At 43.0% G+C, this 6,497-nt stretch overlaps 1 pseudogene; it reads right to left on the bottom strand.

Annotated features, from left to right (window-relative positions):
- Positions 1–1,434: 1,434 nt before the first annotated feature.
- LOC128585526 (transcription elongation regulator 1-like) lies at positions 1,435–4,582 on the bottom strand (annotated as a pseudogene).
- Positions 4,583–6,497: the final 1,915 nt, after the last annotated feature.

Genomic DNA, 6,497 nt, shown 5'->3' with positions numbered 1-6,497 from the left:
TCCCAATTTAGTCATATATTCATCCATGAAAATACATTGATCAATTACTATATGTTCAGCTATATTGTAAGCAATAAAACCTCAAAGATTAAAGGATGCATATTACAAAGTACATTGTGTCAGAGAAAATAGACAAAAACTAAAGCACAAGGAGCTCTTGTTAATAAAGAATATGCAATTTCTTGGGAGTGGAAGTATGCAAGGTCATGATTTTGTCGATGGCCCACCAAATTTAACCTAGGAAACAAATGCAGTGAGGGCCAAGCCAGGAGTAGGGAACGTGTTGGGTATGGGGAGTGGGGAAGGGAGGTGGACACTGAAAAGGTCATGGGCTCATTTGCAGAAATGCACTGGAGCTAACTCACACCCTCTCGGGACAGCCACATCTCCAACTCAGTATAAGTCAGTAGTTGAAATGAGCCATGGTAAGAACATTTACATGACAGAAATCAGCAAATATTACAAATTTGGGCACTTTTATTTTTCTTACAATGCTGGTTGTTAACATTCACTACCATACCAAAGAATCAATGAATTGGAAGAGTTATTATAATTTTTTTTTACAATACACATATATAAAAAGGGTTGGTTTATTGTAGTTCAAATACATAAACTGAACATTCAAACATTTTAAACTTTAGAAACAAAAGTTTAACATTCAAACAGGAATATAGTTTACAGGGAACACCCAGAAAAGATATTTACTTTGTTGTCTAATCCAGAATACTGATAAAGATCACTTAATGGTGAAGAAAATATGTTTAACCAGTGGTTCCATTCTGGCCAAGATGTTAGTTATGACCTTGGTTCCATACCTGAGAAGAAATTACTACATAAATCTTCTCTTATGCTAAACAAGACTTTGTCTATAATTCAGAGGGGATAATCAAAGCACATAAGTGAACAAATAAAACAAAACTATTCTTTAGAGACAAAGGTAAAAGTATTGTCCATTGTAATAATCGTAGCCTCTGGAAGATAAGAATTCAATTTTCAGTGTTTTCTCTTTTACCCACTTTAAAAAACAAAATTAAAACAAAACAAACCCCAACTTAGGTTTTCTTGGAGTCTGTGGTTTTTGCATCTGGCAAGTTCAGACCACAAATGCTCTTAAGTCTTGCACGTATAACACTGCTAGAAAGAACATCGTCACCAAGTCACTGAATTCTACACCTCATAGAAGTCTGACTTTTAGCTTCAGAAGATTTTAGATTTCCTAGAGACCGCCTATATTTGAGTATGTATATCAGTCAAGCGACACAAAGAAAAGCATAAATATTCCAAAGTGTTCTGTTCAGAAACTGTTCATGAATGCTTCTCCTTCTGTCCGTCAGATGGTTTTGTAATAGGTTGACTAATGCACATATATGTAAAAACCTGAAAATTGGCTCATGCAGGCATTTTGAATTAATAGATACCCCTGTGGAAGACTATTCAGAATTGTTTTGTTGATTGTCTCATGGGCGCCGACGCTGTGGGAGGAGGAGGTGGGCCCCTGCGATCCAGGTCATCCACATAGGCCACAATCAGTTTACACCTTTCCTTGGGCACACAGTCCAGTACAAGATACCGTTTGTCATTCTGCAAATTGTTTTCCACTTCTTTTAGGTGCTGATCAGATTCTCGAATTAGCTTTTTAGATCTATATGTTATAAATTTGGTCTCTTTCAAAAGTGTCCTGAAGTCAGCTTTGTCTGTGATATATTTGTCTCTGATATATTCTTCAAACTCTCTTTGTTTTTCCTATCACTGGAGGAGAACTTAATGCAATGAGGATCTTCTTTATTGATTTTTTTTTTACTTCTTTCCATGTGGATGTTAAGGTAATCGCAGAAGTTTCATCCAGAAGTTGCCTAAAGTGTTCCCTCTTCTTTTTGGTAAGTACTTCAATGTGTTCATTAAAAAGCTTCTCTTTCTCCTCTTGTTCCAGTAAGGATCCAGATTCCCAGAGGTGATCTTAACAGAGGGTCCTACGAGTATCAGACCATGACACATCTGAAGAACGTACCATGTCAGACAGAAGAGCCTTGAAATTCTGGATGGCTTCTTCTTGTTTGTGCTGTTCTCTCTCTTTCTTTTGTTTGTTCTGAGCAAGCTTTTTGAACCTCCCTTTCTCGTTCCTGAAGGCTCGCCTCAATGTGGGCTTGCCTTTCAAGCTCCTTTTCTTTTTCCGAGTCTAAATTCTTGGCTATTTTTTCAATGTACTGTTTGAAAAGGTCTTCTCTCATTGATGAACTATCCACTGCTTTGTAACGTGGATCACTTTCTACTTTGTCTTACTTTGCTCCATCGAGACTGACTGTCCAAGTGATGATTAGACAATAGTTCAAAGAAATCCAATTTAATCTTCTCACCTCTGGTCTTCAAATCTTCTTTCTCTTTTTCCCTTGAAGCTGCCACAAATTCATTAAACAAGATTTCTTGGTCTTTCATCTTTTCAATTGCTTTGAATCTTGAATCTTTAGCATGCTTGGCTGCAAATTCTCTAAAAGTAGCTCTTGGATTAAATTTTGCTTCTTCCATCACTTTTTTGAAATCTTCCTTGGCTTGCATTATTTTCTTTTTCTTTTCCCTGTGTTCTTCTTCTGCTCTGGTCTTTACATACTGATCAAACACCTGTTTTCTCTCTTTAGGGTTGAGAAGTAAATACCGAGGATCAAAAACTATCTTATGCAACACCTTTGTTGAAGGGCTTGTGCTATACCCCTCTCTCTAGCAGCATGTCCTTGAACTGCTTCCTTCGAGCCTCCATAGGGACAATGGCCCTTTCTCAGGCAGCTTTAATTTCAGCTTCCATGGCGGCTTCTTTCTCTGAGTCAATGTCTTTATTATCATCTCTCTTCCATTTTTTTGCTTTAACAGGCTTATCTTCATTAATTTCTTCCATTAATTCTTGTTCTTCTTCAATTGCACTCATAGAGAATTACCACTTTTGTATGAACAGCTTTGTTGGGGTTGGATGCCTTAGTTTCTTCATGTCTTCCATTCCTTTTTTATGAGGGGGCTCCTGAATAATTTTATCAACTTCTGCCCTTCCAATCAGATCATCAGGTCGGTTCCACATAGAAAGTCGGGTGGTAGGATTATAAAAGAAAACCCTTTCATCACCGGTCCAAACAACACACCATGGAGTACCAGGAATAGGAGTAGTAGCTACTGGCTTTGCCTTCTGGGCAGACTTTTCTTCTTCGGTCATCTCCTCCTCTTTGGGCTTCTCCTTTATAGGCTGTTCTTTAGGATCCCCCTCCTCTGTCTCCATTGGCAGAGGTTCTTCAGAAGGTTCTTTAATTGGCTCTTTAATCTTCTCTTGTAATTTTTCTTTTTCCTTTAGTTCTTGGGGTTTTTCTCAGGTTGATTCTAACGTTCTATTACTATAATATGTCTTCCCATCTGCTGTTTTATATTCAGTCCATTCAGAAACTGCTGTTGCTCCAGCTAAGGTAGCAGGTGAAGCTGCAATAGCAACCTGGGGATGTGTCATGGGTATAATAGGAGGGGCCATTCCTGGCAATACACCTGGAAGTGTAATTGGCATGCCAGGAAAGGGAACATGGAACAGAGGTACCATTACTTGTGGAAAAGCAGAAATTGCTGCTGCTGGCTGAGGTACTGAATGATTAACAGCAGGAGCTAAAGTCTGGGGGTGCGGCTGGGGAACAGTTTGCACAGGTGTGGCTGTAGGACCAGGAGTTGAAACACTAACTGTAGGTGTGGCAACTGAAACAGCAGAACTTGGGGTCTGATCTTGGGGTGTTGATACTGTCTACACAACTGAAGTGGCAATTGTTGTGGTAGAAGTGGTAGAGGAAGGGGTGGATGATGATGTTAAAGTGGATACTGCAGATGCTGGGCTACTGGTTGTAGGGGTGGCAGCTCCAACTGCTTATGCTTGCACTTGCGCCTGGACCTGGGCTTGTGCTTGGGCCTGTGCCTGTGCTTGCGCCTGATCCTGTGCCTGTGCCTGCACCTGAGCCTGTGCCTGTGCCTATTCTGTGCCTGAGGCTGGACCTGGGCCTGGCCTCAGCCTGGGCTTGAGCCTGGGCCTGGGCTTAAGCCTGAACCTGTGCCTGGGCTGCAAGCATAGGTGTCAGTTCTGATTGCTGAATAACCTTAACTCCATCTGGCTTGGTCCATGAAGATTCACGTGTCTGAGCATTGTAATAATAAACCTTCCCATCTGGAATTTATTTTCAACCCATATCTCTTCTGTAGGAGGCAGTGCTGGAGTACCAGGTACAGTCACAGGAGTCATTCCTGGTGGAAACATCATACCGGGAGTGGGAGGCATGGTTCCCATAGGTGGAGGCATGAAAGGGGGTCTCTGGAGGTGTGGAGGGCCCATAAGCGGAGGTATCCCTCCTGGAGGAGGCATTGGTGGCATGTTAGGATCAAAAGGAGAATGTCCAAAGGGGGGCTGAGGTGGTGGTGGAGGACCTCTCATCCTACCAAAAGGTGGAGGAGGTTGCACGAGAGGTGGTGGGCCTTGCATCACTGCATTTGGTGGGAGAGCTGGTCCTCAGAACTGCAAGGCCTGCTGTTGAGCCATCCTGAGCTCCCCCAGATTGAATCACTCACTACCACCCTCACCCTACATGCCTATAATTTCTTTTTAATTATTAAAAGTCAAAGTCTTAGAGGGAATGAACTGGCAAGATAGAAAAAAAGTAGTCAGTGGATGTGGATGCTGACAAATCAGCACCTGGTCCAGAGGAGTTCTTGCTCCTTCCTCAGCAGGCCTTTCTCACCGTCACCCTCACTTTGTCACAGTGTCTGGGCCTGGTTTGCTCCTCTTGACCTGCTCCAAGACCTTTGTGTCCCAGTTTCCTCCTGCAAATACTTCTTGCAGTCTCTCCAAGAAATCTATTCAAGTCTTAGCTAACAACCCTTAGTGTTGTTAATTCCTTGAAATTATGGTCTGCATTTGCTAGAACTTCTCTAGCCACTTTTGCACAGAAGTCTGAGAAAACTAATTTGTACATAGGACTTTCTTTCTCTAGAACCCTTTTTTTTTTGATAGCCAGATAACCAATGGCTTAACTGCTCTGACAAGTATAGAAGAAGATGAGAGAAAAGGTGCACATGGTAGCCTCTGAGTGGCTGTGTTATGACCAGTGCCTTAGTCCACGTGTACTGCTATAACCACCTGGGGCTGGGTAATTTTTAAAGCCAGGAGGTTTATGTGGCTCATGGTTCTGCAGACAGTACAGGAAGCACAGTGCCAACCTCTATTCCTGACTAGGGCTTTAGGAAGCCTCCTTTGTGGTAGGTTAAGGGGACCTGGTATGAGGAGCCTCACAAGGCAAGAAAGAGAAAGGACAGAGGAGCCAGGTTCTTGAACAACCAGATCTTGGGGGAGCTCTCCAGGACTTAATAGTGCCACACTTGAACTTATAGTTAAACTTCCATGGCACACTTAAATAATGTTGGTCAAAAATTAAAAAAAGAGTAAAAGAAAGAATATACTTACTGTGCTTTGAACTTCTTTCAAAAATAATTTAATTAATGATCTTTAAAAATTTTGCGACACACCAAGATCCTCTTACCAAACACCAGTTGAAAATCACTGTAATAGAGAACTCACTCTCTCCTGAGGGAGAATCCACCCCTGTGATTTAAATTCCCTCCCTTAGGCCCCACCTCCAGCACTGAGGATTGGATTTCAATATCGGATTTGGAAGGTCAAATATCCAAACTCTAGCAACCAGTAAGATCAGACCAGAGACCACCCGGAGACTGCTGAGGCTATGCACCACATACAGCCCATGTGGAGACCATTGAGCTGTGCATGCTGTGCCTGTCCTGCCTCCACACCAGGCCCCCGCCTGATCAGAATTGCCAGTGGAGTAGTGTTCTTGCTGAAGTCACTGGGTGCTAGATACTGCCAGAATCTGTGCAATGTACCCCACTCTGCTGCCAGATCTGTATAAAGCATGCTCCTGCAGCTTCTCATATAGCCAGATTCTCTGGCTTTGGCAGTGGCAGTGGAACTATGCAGGGCACTTCCCACAAAGATCCAGCAACAATAGAGTGATCACACCAGGGTCTAATCTTGGAGAAACACCACCACCACCACCCCCAGCCAGCTCTGTGCACTGCCAGAGGAAACCAGAAGTCACTCTATAGGGATACTGGTGCTGCAGAGCGGAAGGGACAAAAGCACGGTGGCTGAGGGAGATAAGTATTTGCAGGCTCGGTACCCCTAGAATTAGAATGAGCCCAAGTGGAACATTCGCCAATGGAAATTGAACACCTGAGGCAAGCAGGCCTCAGCTCCCCCAGCTGGCTGGTAGCCAAGGGCAGTGGCCGGGCCTTGGGAGCATTGACCTTTCTTTGACTCTGACAGGCACTAAGCCCTGGCACTTTGCATTATTGGAGGAAACAGGACTGCAGCCCCATGGGGTCAACAGTGATTAGGCATGAAAAAGGAACAAAGTGAAGAACAAAAACAGATCATTCTCTCGGAGAGCTCTGGGATAATTGGAAGAAGTCTAATATTC

This window comes from Nycticebus coucang, chromosome 5 (assembly GCF_027406575.1).
Source record: "Nycticebus coucang isolate mNycCou1 chromosome 5, mNycCou1.pri, whole genome shotgun sequence".
Lineage (NCBI taxonomy): Eukaryota > Metazoa > Chordata > Mammalia > Primates > Lorisidae > Nycticebus > Nycticebus coucang.
This window is presented reverse-complemented; position numbering and strand designations above follow the sequence as displayed.